Source organism: Leptinotarsa decemlineata, unplaced genomic scaffold (genome assembly GCF_025532065.1).
Source record: "Leptinotarsa decemlineata unplaced genomic scaffold, Ldec_3_MD MMD2_tig00001621_RagTag_RagTag, whole genome shotgun sequence".
NCBI lineage: Eukaryota > Metazoa > Arthropoda > Insecta > Coleoptera > Chrysomelidae > Leptinotarsa > Leptinotarsa decemlineata.
Genome location: NW_027412566.1, coordinates 2,471,070 through 2,489,321, shown reverse-complemented (window position 1 = coordinate 2,489,321; position 18,252 = coordinate 2,471,070). Strand labels below are relative to the sequence as shown.

The 18,252-nt window shown below is 35.8% G+C and overlaps 1 protein-coding gene across 2 annotated transcripts in view; it reads left to right on the top strand.

The window, feature by feature from the left end:
• Scgdelta (Sarcoglycan delta) overlaps positions 1–18,252 on the top strand; it is a 143,356-nt gene that overhangs the window by 107,032 nt on the left and 18,072 nt on the right. The window lies entirely within an intron of this gene.

Here is an 18,252-nt window from a genome sequence, read left to right as displayed (position 1 = left end):
CCATGTCAGAAGAATTGATTGTATAGCTCCTTAGGACGTGTCTATAGTATAGTATAGATACGCCTAAAGGAGCTATTGTATAGTAAAATTTTTCTCAGATGGTTTTTTTAAAAACTTTTTTCCATATGTGTTCTAAGGAATATTAGAATAAAAAAATACACTCAATGCGAGATTTCCACAAGTTTACATAACCGTATTATGATGTTAGAAGATGAGACCCATCATTATTATATCCCATCATTATTATATCCACCAAAAGCAATTTGAACGTTGGTGTCGATGTACTAATGATATATTAATTAGTAGATGAATAATTTATATTAAAAAAAACACTCAAAACTGAATCTCTTATTTGATTGTCTATTTTACGTATGACTTGATGCAACTAATTGTTCAAGACGAAGTTCCTTCCGGTCTTCAGATATTCAAGAATAATGCGGAAATTGAACAGTGGAAATTCCGTAGGAAAAGCCACTCATAACATTCAAATGCACGCCCCAAAGATTTGGAGCAGTTCTAGAAGAAAGCGTAATGTTCCAACGCGGGAAAATTTATCAAACAACCACTCTACATCCATCGGATATCCCACATAGACACGAACATGAATATTTCAGTAATAGCTCTCACACCGGCATTATTTTCCTCGCTGGGCAAACATCAATGCTCAAATACTACAGACTGCTCTGGCACGTCCCATAATCTCTTTAATCCTTTTCGAAATGTTTTCCTTCCTGATGGAAGAGATCGCATCGGGGACAGGACAAAAGCAAACAACCCAATTCCTTTTTATGAATTTCATGCTCGTCGAATTGTTGAATAGATTATGCACTTCCGGGACGTTTTTAGAGTGATTTAGATATTTTCAGTCAGGAGGTTGTGATGTTTATTGAGAAAGAAAAAGTTATTGATTAGAATTTAGTTGATGGGAGTGTCACTTTTCAATGTTTTCCACTAAAATCAAATAATACAATTATTTCACATATAGAAACGCAAAAATGCATTTCTTAAAAATATGTAGTAGGCTGTTTCAAAAGTTTTGTCAATTTTGATGTAATGTGTTTTTCTAGCTCCATACAGTGTGTAAAAGCCGAATGGAATAATTTCATTATTTCGGTTACAAAACACGTTAAATGTAAATTATAATTTGACATTCTTCAACGTAAAACTGCCACCCTTACTTTCAACCCCCGTCGAATGACATGTACAGCCCCCAAATTTTTAAAGAGGAAGTATGGGTTTTTGATATATCGTTTGAAAGGTCTCTTCATTCTCTATTCAAAAAATGTTATATCGCTTTTGAATTTATTGCAACAATCAAGATAAAATAAATTGAAATTATGTGGTTACCGAAATTTTATAAAATACACTCAAAAACTAAAATGTAATGCAAAACGTAATAAAATAATAAAATATAGAATACGGACAAGGACTATGGATATTAACGAAGTAGATGTTCAAAATGTTCACCGCGAACGTTTTGGCAACATCCTTATCTTAAATAAAACTCTCTTCTAACATTATTCAACATATCAGGCGTGACCGACCGAATCGCAAGCGTTATTCGTTCTTTCAACTGACTCAAATCTGAAGGTTTAGTTTTATACACATTGCTCTTTATATATCTCCATAAAAAATCTAATGATGAAAGATCAGGGGATCGCGCTGGCCATTCAATCGATCCTCGCCTCCCTATCCACCGATTGAGAAATATTGTATCGAGGTATTGCCGGACATTGAATTGGCAATGTGGTGGTGTTCCATCTTGCTGAAAACATCGTATTCACTGAAACTCGAGGGTTTCCTGGATCAGGATATAAATTGGATAAACTTGGAATGACATCATTTTTAAGTAGTTCCAAATAATTTGAATTGAAGGGGTTATATTTTTAGGAGTGATTAATTTTTGGGAAAGAAAGTTTTTGGCTTTCTACTACTCCATCTTGATACAAAAAAAGGATGAGGGAATCTTCCAAAGAAAGGAAGGAAGTAATCAATTTGAAAATAAGTAACTCTATAAAAATATATATATATATATATATATATATATTTTTTTTCTGATTGATGCAACTAATTTTCCTTTATTTTCAGTATTTCAATATTGAATTTTACAAAAAGGATCTGAAGCTTTATGTCTTCTATTAATTATCTGCGAGCGCTTTCGACAGTTGGTAGTACTGTCATCTTCTAGGCACTCCTCAAACTGAACTGGTCATCCTGTTGTCTGTCACTTTTTACGGTCAGAGCGTCTTAACTCAGGTATTTCAGGTACTTTAGGTAAATTTGCCTGTATTTGTTCTGCATCAGGTACTCTTCTTTGTGTTAGATCTCCTCTAGGAATGTGTATGGTTTTGTTTAATATATTGAATGTGAGGTCTTGTTGTGTTTTGATTTGTACGTGTTCCTCGATAAGTGATTTATGACTGTTAAATTTATGGATATTCAAGTTTTCCCAAATGTCCATGCGGTTTCCCTTGTTGACTTGTTTTATGAGTTTTATGTTCTCTGGTGAGGGGAAATTATGTTTGTTTTGTATGGCGAGTGTTGTAAGGTTTGATTTATATACTGTTGGATTTATGTATGCTTTTTGTACCTTTGGATCAGTTTTTTCTTGGTTTGGCCGATATAGAATTTGTTGCAGTCCGAGCATTGTATACTGTATATCCCGTTTTGGTCTTTGTCTTCTTCTTTCCTATAGTTGTTTATTTTTTGTGTTATCTTCATGTTCGGCTTGTATGTGATTTTGATGTTCAGTGGTTTGAAGATGTTTGTTAATTTTTTGGTTTGGTGTCCTATGTACGTAAATGCTTTCCATCGTTGTGTTGTTTGGTCTGTAGGGGTGGCTTGATCCTTGCTCTGTTTTTTTTTATTCTGTTTTCTACTTTATCTATTGTCTTTTGGGTGCATCCGTTTTCGTTCGCTATGTGGTATATGATTTTCCGTTCTTTGTTTCGTGCTTCATTGCTGAGTGGTATCCTTAACATTCTATATATGAATGCGTTATAGGCAGCCATTTTGTGTGATGGTGGATGGTTTGACCCGCAAGTTCAAACCCGCAAGAATGTTAAGAGAACTAGAGCAGGGATCAAGCCACCCCAATAGACAAAACAACACAACGATGGATAGCATTTACGTACGTAGGACACCAAACCAAAAAACTAACAAACATCTTCAAACCACTGAACATCAACATCACATACAAGCTGAACACGAAGATAACACAAAAAATAAACAACTATGAAAAAGAAGAAGACAAAGACCAAAACGGGATATACAGTATACAATGCTCGGACTGCAACAAATTCTATATCGGCCAAACCAAGAAAAAACTGATTCAAAGGTACAATGAGCACAACAAGGCATACATAAATCCAACAGTATATAAATCGAACCTTGCAACACACGCCATACAAAACAAACATAATTTCCCCCCACCAGAGAACATAAAACTCATAAAACAAGTCAACAAGGGAAACCGCATGGACATTTGGGAAAACTTGAATATCCATAAATTTAACAGTCATAAATCACTTATCGAGGAACACGTACAAATCAAAACACAACAAGACCTCACATTCAATATATTAAACAAAACCATACACATTCCTAGAGAAGATCTAACACAAAGAAGAGCATATATATATATATATATATATATATATATATATATATATATATATATATATATTCAATTCAACTAAGATTCCTCTTGGCTGGGATTGAATCAAATAGGTGAATGAATGTCATTACGATGTCATCGATGACATGAGCAGATCAAGCTTATTCCGTGACATTAAAATCGTGATTCATGTATGAATTGTGTGGATTTTCTATGTTATCCAATTTGGTACTGAAGAGCCTTGGGGCGAGTGTCTTAAGGTGAAACATCGATGTATACCAGTGAGGATGACAGTGTTCCATGTAAGTGCACTTTGTTACCATTCATTTAAAGTAGAACTCATGTGAATGATATCTGATTTTTATTCCACATCGAATGTTTGAAATACAAACTGAGTAAAGAAAAGTATCTTCTGTATAATTCAGTGTTCATATAGAAGTATTTGTTTCGAAAGAATTTTTTTCTTCCGTGTAATTCAATGTTTATATGAAAGTAGCTGTTTCAGGAGGACATTCTTTCAGTTTGTGTCTGAAAGTTACTTCTTTGCATGATCTACACATCCATGTATAGAGTTACCTATTTTCAAATTGATTACTTCCTCTCTTTGGATGGAAGTAGTAGAAAGCCAAAAACTTTCTTTCCCGAAAATTAATCACTTCTAAAAATATAATCCCTTCAATTCAAATAAAATTTTAATACTTACATTTTTCGTTCCGACCTGTTTTTTTCATATCTTTTTATGTTTTTGAGATATTTTCAAAAATGTGACTTTTGGGGTAATTTTCAATTATTTTATACCCTCCGAATGAGATTCACCATTTTTCGACTATAAATCCTTCAAATTTATGCTAAAATCAAATTATTCAAAAACTGTAGGATTGCCTTTCGGTGACAATTTGAATCCTCATTTTCTTGGATTATACAGCAGTGTTATTGATTGTGGTTACTTTATAAATGGCGTCCTGCATTGACTTGCCTTCTCTAAATCTGCAAACCTCCGCAAAATTCAGTATGGGCTAAATTTAAATATTCCCTGTGCCAACTGCAATATTCTCCATCACTGAAGAAGGGACAGATCCCAGAAAATCGCTGCTTCCGCCGACATTGTTTTCCAAGATCGTCCTGCTTCGACTTCCTTTCGGGAACGACTGCTGCAACGAAATACACAAAATGTGTGTCGAGTTTCGCAAAGACCGCACAACAAAACGCAGAGGACGGCCTACTCCGATGTCGAACCGCAAGTCCGGTGCCCTTAATTAGTTCCTGTGTGTGGCTTTGCGGCCTGCACGGAGCCTATTTACGGGTTTTACACCACTTAGCAGTGTTCCCAACCTAGGGTTTTCCCCTAGAATTCAGCCGGTACATAAGTGAGATGGGATTTTTAGGGGTTGTAGGGTTTTTCCTACAACTATTTAGTTTAGAAACATTTGATTTTCTTATTGATTTTTATTTTTGTATTATAAATTTTTGTTAGGAAATTAACTTTTTAGAACTCCATTAACGAGCAGATGTAATACCTAGCAATGTCAGTATTTTAAAATATAGAATCATTTGCATGAAATCCACAAATTTCACCGGCGAAAAAAAAATTATTGCTTTAAGAAAAAAATAAACAAAAAATAAAACGATTCCAGTCATTAAGGAAATAACAGTTTAAAATTTATCGGCTAACTAGCGAGAAGGAAAAAAATGTTTATGTAAGAACACTTGTGGGTCATATATTAAGTATTATTTCAAATACGGGACCGCTGGACGGAAATCTTGGATAAGATAAACAGCCTAGTTCATAAAGATTTGTAGAGTGGCGACAGTAATCTAAACAAAAGGCTTTCGAAGTCGGAATTCTGAGACTTGAAACCGAGCTTAGCGGTTATGGGTTGATTAATCATGATCTCGACTAATTGAAGTTGACCCCGAGAGAAAGAGAGCCTCCCGGAATTGGTCGGGGGAGGTGACGAAGATTTTGGAACAGGGAAACAGATCTTGAAAAAGTGGCCGGCGAAAAGATAAGAAAAGTCGTGGACGGAGGTCTTTTAAGCGAGGGGATAGAGCTGAAAGAACGCGCGGTCGAGCGTCTTATTTGAGCAATAATAAGTAATGTTTTAAAGATTTGAGAAATAGCGCGATTTATAGGGGTTTATTATTTCGGAATAATAATTTTGTCTACCGTGGCCGGTACAGCGAGTGAATTCTCTCCGTGAAGTGAGGTTTTTCCACTACATTGAATAACGGATTACTACGTCCGCTCGAGATCGAAACCTTTGGATTAGCCAAGGAAAAATTTGGAAAATAGTCGTTGGTGAGATTTTATGTACTTGTCTGAATAACATTTGTATGAATTTTGGGAAGGAGTTAGCCAGAAAGTAGTATACAGAGTGGCGCAAATGTTTTTCGGGTGTTTTGATTCTTTTAAAGTTTCAAGCCAGTATTAAAATGTCATAGGCTGGTCGAGCTGAGTATTACTATCACTCTCCGTATACGCGGCGAAGGCACGCAAAAATAGATGTTGACGTTAGGACGTAAAATCTAGTAGTACTTTCAGTACACGGTTTAGTTTTTTTTCAATTGTTTAGTGTCTTGCATACCAGAAATTTAGTTTGTTTTCCTTCCTTTTGTTTATCATCCACCGATTCTTATTATTACATTTTTCTGTTGTTTTGTTGTTCCTCAGTTTTTATTTTTTTATTATTCAATATAATATTTTATTTACAAAGTCGAGTTTTCTTTCAAAACTACAACTTCGTAACCTCCTAGAAAAGAAAAACAAAAGCTGCGAACTCTCAAAATTCTAAGAAAAATCTACTTAAGACCTTTTTTTCGTGCAAAAGGCCGAATTCATGTTTTCTTTCGGACATAGCCTACTAATCCAAGAAAAAAAATTGATGTGAAGTTAGTACTTCACAGAGTCCAAGAAAAAGAACCCAAATTTCACACAGTTGTACAAATTATCCATCTGCTTGGGTTTTTTATGTTGATTCTTTTCTTTTTATTTTTACTCAGCATGTTTGTATTTTTTCATGGTAAATCATTGAAATACTCTATTCTCTCCAACCTAACGGTTATTGCCGAAAAACATGGATATTTATGAAGAAACCATTTAGGACGTTCCGAGTAGGTAGCCATTATTAACACTTTGATGGATTAAGATAAGGGCCCACGTGGTTGAACCTTCTCGAAAATATTTATGACCCCGACCATATTGTCAGTGACGATTTTTTCGAAAGTGATTTGAGGAACACATTTTTAGCACAGGCATTCATTGATTCGGTTCTGAGGATTCGACTGGGAACTAATTCTCATTCTCCTCGCCATGAGGTTACAATGTTATTTTTCTGTTTGTTCATTTGTTGGCGTTGTTAATGAATTTTATTATTTGTAAACGCTGTGTCCGACTGACTAATCATTCACCTATCAGCCGCGACAGGGTGTTATATTTTTGGGAGTATTTCCTGATCTGTTGTGTTTAAAATCTGTTTTTCCGTTAATCAGCTGTCGCCCCCATACGAACCACAACTCTAAGAAGTTGAGAAACTTGTGCGAGCTAAGGACTAACGAGATCTTACCTTTTAACGTGTGATTCCTAACATGCTTTATTATCTTATTTTTTGATTGAGCAAAATGACGGCAACAAATTTGTTCGATAGTTTGTACTGGAACCTCTGGCGTAAAATGAGTTTTTCTAAAAAAAAATACCCAACACCAGAACAAAAATACAGCCTCTCGATGCGCGTTTCGCTAACCAAATTAGCATCCTCAGCAGATCATTATGAGGAAATTCCACTACTATGTTAATATTTTCATATGCTGGTGGCCTAACTACTACCTACTATGGCCTAACCTACTAAGGCCTAACCTTTTATGGTTTCTATGCTGAACTACCTGTTTTTTATTATCTCTAATTTGTTATGTATTTCCTCTATGTTGGTGACTATTTCTTACAGTTCTACTCTAATATTTATCTGTTTCTTTATTAAAATTATCACGTATAAAACAAAACAGAGGTCTCTTCGAGATAGAACCTTTGTCGCTATTCATAGAACTCATTCCACACTTTTCGATTTCCAAGCTTTCGAAGGCATACAGAAACCTGTTGTCATGTAACTGCACCTACAATTTTGAATATTTCTCACTTATTCCGTGGTCGTTCTCTATTGTATGTTGGGCGATACTAGATTTCTCCGGTCTATAGAATAGAATATGAGAAGCATGTTACTTGTAGCGAGCTAATCAAGTTGATGGATCATCCAGCCAGGAGAAGTTTCAGAAATGGTCTTGAAGATCCTCTCACTCAGCAGATCTGTACTGCCAAACTTTGCGTGGCTCAGATTCATTGTTAATTGTCGCAACACTGGAATGAGAATCTGTATATGTAGAGTAGGGAGAGAGAGTGTAAACCCACAGCACTTAGAGACCTTACGGTGACTTTCTGAATCTCTGGATTGGTTGCTAGGTATAGATCTGGAAGACTAGCATATTCCCCATCACGGTCAGGAATCCTTTTTGGCTCCTTTGACTGTGAAACCCATGCCAATCTTAGAATCCTCAATAAGTGCCTCTGATTTGTTCATTTACATGAACGAACTATACATTATTATTATTGAACTTACTTTCAGTATTGCCGCTTCTTTCCCACCATGAAAGAGATTTCGTGTTTCGTCTTACCCTCTATATTTCTTCACTCTGTAAGTATACCCATTCCGATGTCGGACCGCAAGTCCAACGCCTCCTAATTAGTTCCTGTGTGTGGCTCTGCGGCATGCATGGCGACTCTTCAGGGGTTTTACACCACTTAGAGGATGGTTTTCGGATTAGCGGAGGCGAAGTAGGGTAGGTTGTGAATATGGCGGGCGATGAAGAGGGATTTCAAATCCGCTTTGAACGGAACGACACCGTTCGACGCGTACGTACTACGGAATGGAATAGTCGTGTTTCGATAATGTGGCATTCAAACACGCACTCAAAAATCGGGGGAGAAGTGTCTCGATGATAATCTTCAAAGGTGTCTGATTGCCTTGGTGAATGAAGCTCTCTTTGGGTTGCGTAACTGTGAATGGCTTTTAAATTGTCATTTGTTGTGGGCAAGACATTTGTAATATCGTCCGAAAAATTTGGATCTGTTTCCGAAAGAGCAGAATTCAATCGGAAACGAAACTTGTGATCTAGGTATATGTGTCTTGAATCACATGCGACGAAGTAAATATTTGAATAGAGCTACTGCCACATCTTCATATTACAAAGTTGTTTGAATTGAAAACTTGAACTTCAATCCTTGAATTATCAACAAAACTATTCAATGTAGAAGGTGAAAAGTCATAATGAGGAATGTTCCTCCTGACGAAAATCAAGTAGTTTTCATAAAAGAGTTCTAAAACTTATCATTGCAACCTTTTTTTTCAACAAAATTATTTGAATACTTAAAAAAGAGGAATGAAATAATGTATTCAACATCTGAAGGCTAATAAAGGACAATGAATTTGTCAGTTTACTTATGTTCCGAGTTCCGAAACATTCTGTGACATATGACATTTATTGCACCTAACCTATCTTCCTCTATATAAATGAATAACAAAACAACTGTTATTTATGTGGCTTGTGGAGGTAATATTGAAATTTAATTTATATTTTGCCTTAATTGTTGATTTATAAAGATAATTTTCCTTTCTTAAAGTAGAATATTTAGGTACGTATAAATTATTTCAACTTGATATAGACGATGTTGCCAATATGTGAATTAGAAACAAATTCCTTTAAAAATTAAAACCCAACATTTGAAACATCAATTTGAATATTTTTCGAAGTGAATTTGAAAAACTCATGAATTAAACTCAACTTTATTTGTTCAAACTTGCATTTGCTGTAATAACCCAAATTGAGGAACATTCCCCATTGTTAACCAATCATTTGAGGCCAATTCATCAACTACAAATCATGATTCAGATCAGAGATCTCAAAGATACATCTAATTGCATTTCATTAGTTCGGACTTACATTGTCTAATATGATATAAATTGATTTGAAATACTGTAAAAAATTAAAAAAGAGATTAGCTGAGCAAATAACAATTAAATTAAGAAAAAAACTGAAATTATAGTGGAAAAAAATATTAACAATAACCAAAAAATAAAAAAAATTAAACTATCAACACAAGATGGGAATTGAAAAAATTATTAACAAGAAATGAAAATTAAAAATTAGAAGATCCCAAATCAAGTTACTTCACAACGTTTCGATTGTTAGTATCCACAATCGTCTTCGGGTGATAACTGGACTTATTCCTCCGAGATATGACTATTTGTAGGTCATTCGTGTGCTTTCACGTATCCTTTCTTCTCTCTCTCCGCCTTATCGGTTTTAGCGGAAGCTGACCGTATGGCGAGAGTTGGTCGTGTTCCGCTTGATTTGAGGTTTCCATATGTTGCGTATCTCTACGCTTACTTAACGATATGGTTATACGATATTGGCATCCTCTTCAAATATTCAAAGAACAACTACAGCATAGAGAGATGGGTCCAAAATTTCACAGAAGGTGAATTTTTTCAGAAACAGGTACAACTTTTTCTATTTTTGGTGAGGTTAGATTTTTGCTATTCCCACTAGATTAACTGAAATCGTAACTGGTTAAATTATCAGGACCAATGATTATTTTAAATCCTACCGACTGCGCCATTGAATTATGTATGAAAATTGTATGTATATCATTTAGAAATTATTGTTCATTAATACATCCCCTTTATTTCAATAGATTTGTTACAGTGTTCATTCACGAAACTTGTGAAAACTTTCAGAAAAAGCTGAAAAATATGTGTTAGGTACGTATTATATCACGTCTCTCTCGAAAACGAGCGAAAAATTTTGAATCGTTGAGAACGTACATATTTAATGACGGGATACATATTTCACCAGCCATTATAGAATGTGTAACAAGCGTTGCCAAGTAATAGGAATGTTATCGACAGTCGAATCAAACTGGAATATTTCCTTCAGGAGAAGTGGAGTGATATGTCTGTGAAGATGTGTCAGTTTGGGGACTCTTGAGTGATGAATACTTTTCAGCCAGTGACGTGCCTAATCCATTGAAAAGGTGTTCGAAAAATTTGGGGATGTTAGATATGTTCGAATTTGTTTCATTTAGATACTCAGTTGAATTACTGATTCGGAGAACTGTATGTTACAGCCAGAAAAAAACTATCACGTAAAATTTGTATGTACTCAAAAACAAACATTCCACCTGTCAAAAACTGAATAATAGAGAAAAGAGTAGTAGTGGCTTTAGAATTCAGTGTACACACCTCAAGAGCAACTTTTGGTGCTTTGTAATGCTCAGATCAGACTTTCTTTGGAATATTGTTCCCATGTATGGAGCTACGCATTTCCTGCAACCTTGATACTCTGATTGTGGCTGCTCGTCGTTTAAAAGTTCAACTCAGCACGCCTCGAACTCCACTGTTTGAAAACTCTTCCATTCAGAAAACTGCGTCTATGTGGAATAAACTTTCTGAGAACTTTTTTCCAAATGAATTGAATCTCCAGCGATTCTAATTCAACGAAATTCTTCATTCAGTACATATCGCTGGTATTTTAATTAATGTCATAAAATGAAATTGGAAAGCTAATGCTATTTGAAATGCATTGAACACTATCCAGAAAAAACATTTCATATGATACACGTAGGACTTCTTGAAAAAATTCAGAGTGACAAAAACATTTTATTTCTCATCGAAAATCACTGGCGATTACTAGTCCTAAACTGTCAGACACGGTTACACGGATTTTCCGCTATTGGGGGATGTCAAGTATCAGGACCTTCGTCCTTTAGCTACGACTGGGGTCATATTTCACGTAACCTGCGATAAATTTCTTCGGTTTATCGCCTCCCGCCCGAGAGACGTAAAGCCATAATGACCTTATAAAATATATACTGAATTATCTATATAACTGCAGAGTGCACGATGAAACAATACGAGGGAAAAAGTGAAATAAAAGTAATATAAAATAAATAGAGAGACTTGGGAAAGTACCTAGTAATATTGCTGGAACAAAAACATTGGGAATTTTATGAATTATTCTTTCAATAATGAGCTCGGCATGAAGTTGCTTAAAAGCCTTGAGGTATGATATTATTTTTACTTATTTTTTTGCTTACTTCAATTTAAAGTTTTGTTAAGAAAAATTTGATGTCCTGGATTCATCTGCACTTCCACAAACAAGCAAACTAACCCGAGATTGAATACTTTATGTACGTCAGTATTTTTTGAAATACTTTTTTTGTAGAGGTGTCATTGTGTTAGTTTTTTGTGAATGTAACTATCAACCGATAACTGTCGGTATTGATCTGATCGAAACCTACGCATATTTCCTCAATTTTCGAAATCTAGAAAAGCTGAATGTATGGGTTGGAAATCATCTCGACCAAGTTGTTGCTCCATTTTTTCTACCAGGAAGTTTTACAGGAGAAATGTTGTTACGAGACAACTCTAATGAATGAGAATTGAAAATCTCGACAGGATGGAGCATGTCCTTACTATACCCTTACTGTGCTTGATTATTTGAACGAAACCTTTCGGGCAAAGAGGATCAAAGAGGATCAGTGGAGTGGCCTGCAAGATTACCATTTTTGAATCAGTTTGATATTTTGTTGGATCACTTTGAGAAAACACTCTTTAAAACTCCATCAGCATCTTTAGATGGCCTACGTCAACGAATTGTTGATAACTGCCGCAACATCACACCCGAAATGAAAACTTTACTTCCAAAAAGCATCGCAATCGGAAAGAGGCACATTTTCACCCGTTTATTGAAGGAAGTTGTGGTACGCCGACTCATGATCGAAAGGTCGTGAGTTTGAGTCCAAAATGTCCCAGATATTTTTCTTGAAATGAATTTTTCCAGTTGCAGTTATAGTGATTGTGCAACATAACATATCTGACAGACTGTCAATAGCTATAATACTCTCTAGGTGACTCGGTGAAGTATTGACAATGCCTACGCAGAACACGAGGCTAATTACCAAAGCGGTAGCTGTCATTGACACAGAAAATGTAGATTTCCTCTGAACAATGCCAAAAAATTGATTCGGCAGATGATATATTCGATAGTCTACAGGACGTTTTCTGAGAATTCGCTTCTGAATCATAATCCATATTTTGGTTTTCAACGTCTTGCCTTAGCCATGGTAACCAGGTTATGAGGAGTCCACTGTAACCTTGCTTCTAGATATCAGTAAAGATATTTCCTCTTGCAGTACCCTCCTTCGAGTTCCATGAAGGGGGTGAAGTGATAGGATTTGGAGTGAGCAAGCAGACTCACTTTGAAGGAAGAGTCTACTTCAAATATGTATACATCGTATACAAGAACAACAACTAAATTATTCCAAACTGACGGCGTGCTTCGCCAATTCACCAGAAAGTAACAGAGTTTTGAATTTCTCTGCTCGTAATAGTCGAACGCTTGTAACAATGAGCAAGACGGAAGACGAAAAAAACCAAGAATCCAATATATTACTTTGCTGACGACAGCATACTTGTCTCGCCATTCCATTTGGATTCCAGGACATCGGCGGAAGCAGGAGGTTGCCTATCTTGATGAGGATCTAGAAGTGATTTCGAATTGGAGTGAAAATGACCAGGTTCCATTCAATGTCACAAAAACCTAGGCATCGGTTTTCTCCAAGAAGATAATTGTCTCCGAAACGGATATAATAATGTCAGGTCAGACAATTCCGCTTTCTGCTTCGATAAGTTTGTTAGTGGTTAAAATGGACACTATTATATCTTGGCACAATCATGTCGCTGAAATTGCAAAGGCTGCTTCTCAAATAATAATGATAAAAGTAAGCTAATAAGCCTGATGTGGTCCTTCTCAACCACCAGAGCAAAACGATATTTGTCGTGGAGTTTTCAGCTCCTGGTGAGACGAATATCGAGGACGAAGAGGAGGAAAAACGGATAAAATATCGAGATTTTCTCTTCGAACTCCGCAGACTCTATCCGGATCACTCTGTCAAGATGGTTGTTCTGATTATTGGAGTCCTTGGTGGAATGATGTCCTCTCTACTCTCGAATCTCAAAATCATACCGGCTTGCCGCACTAAGACAGAAATCTTAGCCGCAGAGATGCAGAAGGCTGAAATTCTTGACTCTCTGCGCTTACTCAGGGCACATGATTCTCAGACCCAATGATCACTTGCCCCACGGTGTGGGGAGTGGTCACTGGTTGATAATGCTGGCGCGCCCTCCCGAATGTATCGGGGCTTCGGGGGATAGGGCCTGACCTGCGCACACCACGGTGAAAAAAAATATTTATTAGCCATTTCGGTACTTAATGTACATATGGTAAGTCAATAGAAGTACTATATGATATAAAAACAATTGAAATAATGATTTGTCATGTATAAATAAAAAAACTAAAACAAATATCACAACAGCATATGGGTATCACAGCTATAGAAGGTATAAATTAATAATAAGAATCTTAAAATTAGAATTTTTGTCCTAAATAATCCTGTACGCTATAGAAACACTTTTCTATTGAGAATTTTTCAGTGTTATTCTTAAATATTTCATACGATTTAGACTCCTTAATAGCTGATGACTTGATATAGTAAAACATAGAGTCATAAACGATGCTTTCGAACAATTTGCTGAAAATGGACAGTTTACTGATACCTCGATAATTTATTACCAGAGTTTTTATGAATCAGGACTAGGAGAGCAGTTTTCCAAACGTCTGGGAAAGCACCAGACTGCATGGATTTGTTGAATAACATGCTCAAGACATAGCATAGACCAGAGGCACAGTCTTTAACGAAGTATGTTGGGTAACCATCGATCCCAGCACCCTTATTCATATCGATTGACTTCATTTTCTCTAATATGATTTCTGGAGTAAACTCTATTGAATTTAACAAATGATTATTGCTGAACTGAAGAGGAATATGGTATATTTGCCTACAGGGCTCGTAAACTCTGCGAAAATATGTAGCAAATAGGTCGCATATACATTCACCATCGATCGTTCGTCATGAGAGTTATACTCATAATTACTGAACATTCCTCTCTTGCCTGTCATACCTATATTATCTTTTTATCTCTCTCGAGAATTCATCACAACTACAGGACCACAAATCGATAATAGCTCTTAGCATTCCAGTCAACCACAAGATAATTACCACTTGGTCCAATTATTTCAGTTAAAACACCTGCAAAGGTCCAATTTAGTGATGTCACTCCCCAAATGAATAGATGTCTATGTGAATACGGAGGAAAGTGTTTTGGACTTTGAAATATCACCGCTGTTGGATAGTAAATTTCTCATTTCCCAGAGGATTTCCTGTATCAGAGGCCAACAAAGACAACACCATAATTTATAACATAACGTGAGCGAAACAGAGGCAGATAAATAGAGGAGAATGTATTCTGTTCCTCGGTAGACGATATTCGTGTCATTTCTGTGACAAGCGAGGGCATTTGCGTCTTCAAGTTGGGTATTTTTTCCAAGATTATATGGTGATCCTATTATTTTTGTCGACATATTGTGGACGGACTTCAACTTGCCTTCTGGGCCAGTGGAGTATCAAATTGGGGAAGCTTGTTAGCTGCATAAAAAAACCAAAGATTTATTCAATGAAATGTTTATAACGACTAGTTGGCTTATCTCTATTTCCGGCAAAATTACAAGTCTTATGAAAAAAGTTCAATACCAAAGTTGTAGGTAATAAAAAGATCTTTTGTATTCATAATTTTTTCACATAACCTCAAAATTTATGTGTAAAATTAAAATCACCAAGTTTCTGGTGTTTTATTTTTATATTTTTCAAAAAAAATTGGTGAAAACTCACTTTTTTATGTCCCAAATACACTAGGATTCATTTGATTTGAAATATTTATTTTTTCACTAAATTTACTGTTAGGAATAACACGTTGAAAGGTAAGACCTCGTTTATCCTTAGCTCGCACAAATCTCGATTTCTGAGGGTTGTCTTTCATAGGGGTGAGACAGCTGGTGAACGGAAAAACACATTCTGAACAGATTTTTTAAACAAATTTTGACTTGATATCAAAAAAGCACCCTAAATTACAATCGAAAATATATGTTTAAATAAAAAAAATTTCAGCTATATAAAAATTAATTTCACAATATTGCCTATCCAAATTCATTTTTGCAATGTGTCCTTATGTAGTAATCAGTAAACCCAACAATATTATTTTATTTCAACAAGCTATATAGTATGATCTTTGGTATAGGTCCGTCATCGTTATTCATAATATTATTGTGTTTACTCATTTCTACACACTAGTTGCTTGAATTTCACTAGTTCGGACTTCCATTGTCTATTATATAAAATGATTTGAAATCCCTGAAACAAGTAAAAAAGAATAATTAAAAAAGAATAGTTGAAAATAACAATTATATTAAGCAACAATAAACCTGAAATGAAATGATAGTAAAATAACCTACAAGTAAAAATATAATAATTGAATAAATAAAAATTAAAGGAATGCAAAAAGAAAATAATAAAAATAATAAAAAAGTGTAGAGATTCCAAGTCACGTTAGTTCACGACGTTTCGATTGTTGGTATCTACAATCGTCTTCGGGTGATGACTGGACTGATTCCTCCGAGAGATGACTATTTTATAGGTCGTTGAAATACTTTCACTTTCTCTACTTTCCATTTTCCGCTTCACTGATTCCGTGAGAGATGACCGATTTGGCGGGAGTTGGTCATTTCTCGTTTGATGATGGGTTTCCATATGTTTCGTATATCTACGCTGGCCTGGCTGAATACGTTGTTGGACAACATGTATGCGGCTTCCTTAAATTTTCTCCTGAACCAATGTTCCTCTCTGTGCAAGATCTCAGCTTGGGACCACTCGATGTTGTGTTGATGGGTCCAAACATGGTCTGCTATTCCTGATTTGCTGGTTTCTCCTCGCTGTGTGTGCTTCTTGTGCTTGGCAATGCGAATATTCAATGGCCTCTTAGTTTCACCAATATAGGATTTTCCGCACTCACAGGGTATCCGGTAAATGCAATTCTTGGAATCGCAGTCCGCGTTTGGGGGCCTGGTTTTCGTGAGGCTGCTACGGATAGTGTTACCGGATCTGAAACAGGTTCTAATGTTGTACTTGGAGCCAATTCTTCTTATCCTCTCCGATAATCCTCTGATGTAGGGAAGTGCAAGCACTGGTTGTGACGGCTTCTCTTCCTTGCGAAGCTCCTGCTGTCTTTTGGCCAAAGTCTTTTCTACCATCGCTTTGGAGTATCCATTCCGCTGAAGATCACTTTTGATGATGTCTAGTTCCTTCTCGAGACCTTCCTTTGTATTACAAAGCCCAAAAGCACGGTCTAATAGAGTCTTGATGATTCCTCTTTTTGTCGATTGATGGTGGTTGGATTCGTGGTTCAGATACTGTCCCGTATGAGTGGGTTTTCGGTTTGCATTCCTTTAATTTTTATTTATTCAATTATTATATTTTTACTTGTAGGTTATTTTACTATCATTTCATTTCAGGTTTATTGTTGCTTAATATAATTGTTATTTTCAACTATTCTTTTTTAATTATTCTTTTTTACTTGTTTCAGGGATTTCAAATCATTTTATATAATAGACAATGGAAGTCCGAACTAGTGAAATTCATCACGAAACATTGTCAATCACCTTCAAACACTAGTTGCTTGTTGTTGTTAACTTGTCTAACTAATCTTAATGAACTGAAGTCTATAGAATGGTTTAAGTGTGCTGCTATGTGTTCCTCATATCTTACTTTAATAGATCTTTTTGTCTGTCCATAATATTTTGCATCGCAGTCCTTACATTCAATTTCGTAAATTCCAGACTTTTCCGAATTCTCGACTTTGTCTTTTGGACTTCTCAAAAGGCTCTGTAGTGTATGACTTGTTTTGAAAACCACCTTCATACCTAGTTCCTTGAAAATCTATCCAAAGTTCCTCGTATATTGGTGGTATGGAACCGAGATGTATTTATCTTGGTTTTTGTCCTTTCTGAAAGTCGAGATTTCGTTCATTCTTAACCTTAACTTCTTCTTCCTTATTATGTCATCTACAATACCCCTCGAGAAACTGTTAGTGGCTGCTATTTCCTTATTGTACGTCTTTCTTTTGTGAACCTATCATGTGTTAGAGGGAAAGTCAAAAGTCGATGCACTGAAAAATTCAACCCAGCACGTTTGTGCTGTCCACAGTGATGTGAACTGTCAGGAATATACCTGTGCGTGCTTGTTTCTTTTCTAAATATATCGTATTCTAACCCTCCATATTGGCTCCTCATTACCAAAACGTCAAGAAATGGTAGTTGTCCCTTATTTTCTAACTCATACGTGAATTTTATTGATGGACATCTATTATTCAAAATGGAAACAAAGTCGTCAATATTCGATTTTTTGGTATCGAATATCGCGAAAATATCATTCACATACCTTAGCCAAATCCTAGGAAGATACTTCGACTTTTCTTTGGTTTCCATTTCGAATCTGCTCATCAACAGGTCTGCCAGGTAGGGGGACAAGGGATTTCCCATGACCGTTACTTTCTGTTGTTCATAAAAGCAATCTTCTACCTGGAACCGATTTTGTTTCATACACAAATTAGTAAGAGAAAGGAATTCATCGATTTCGT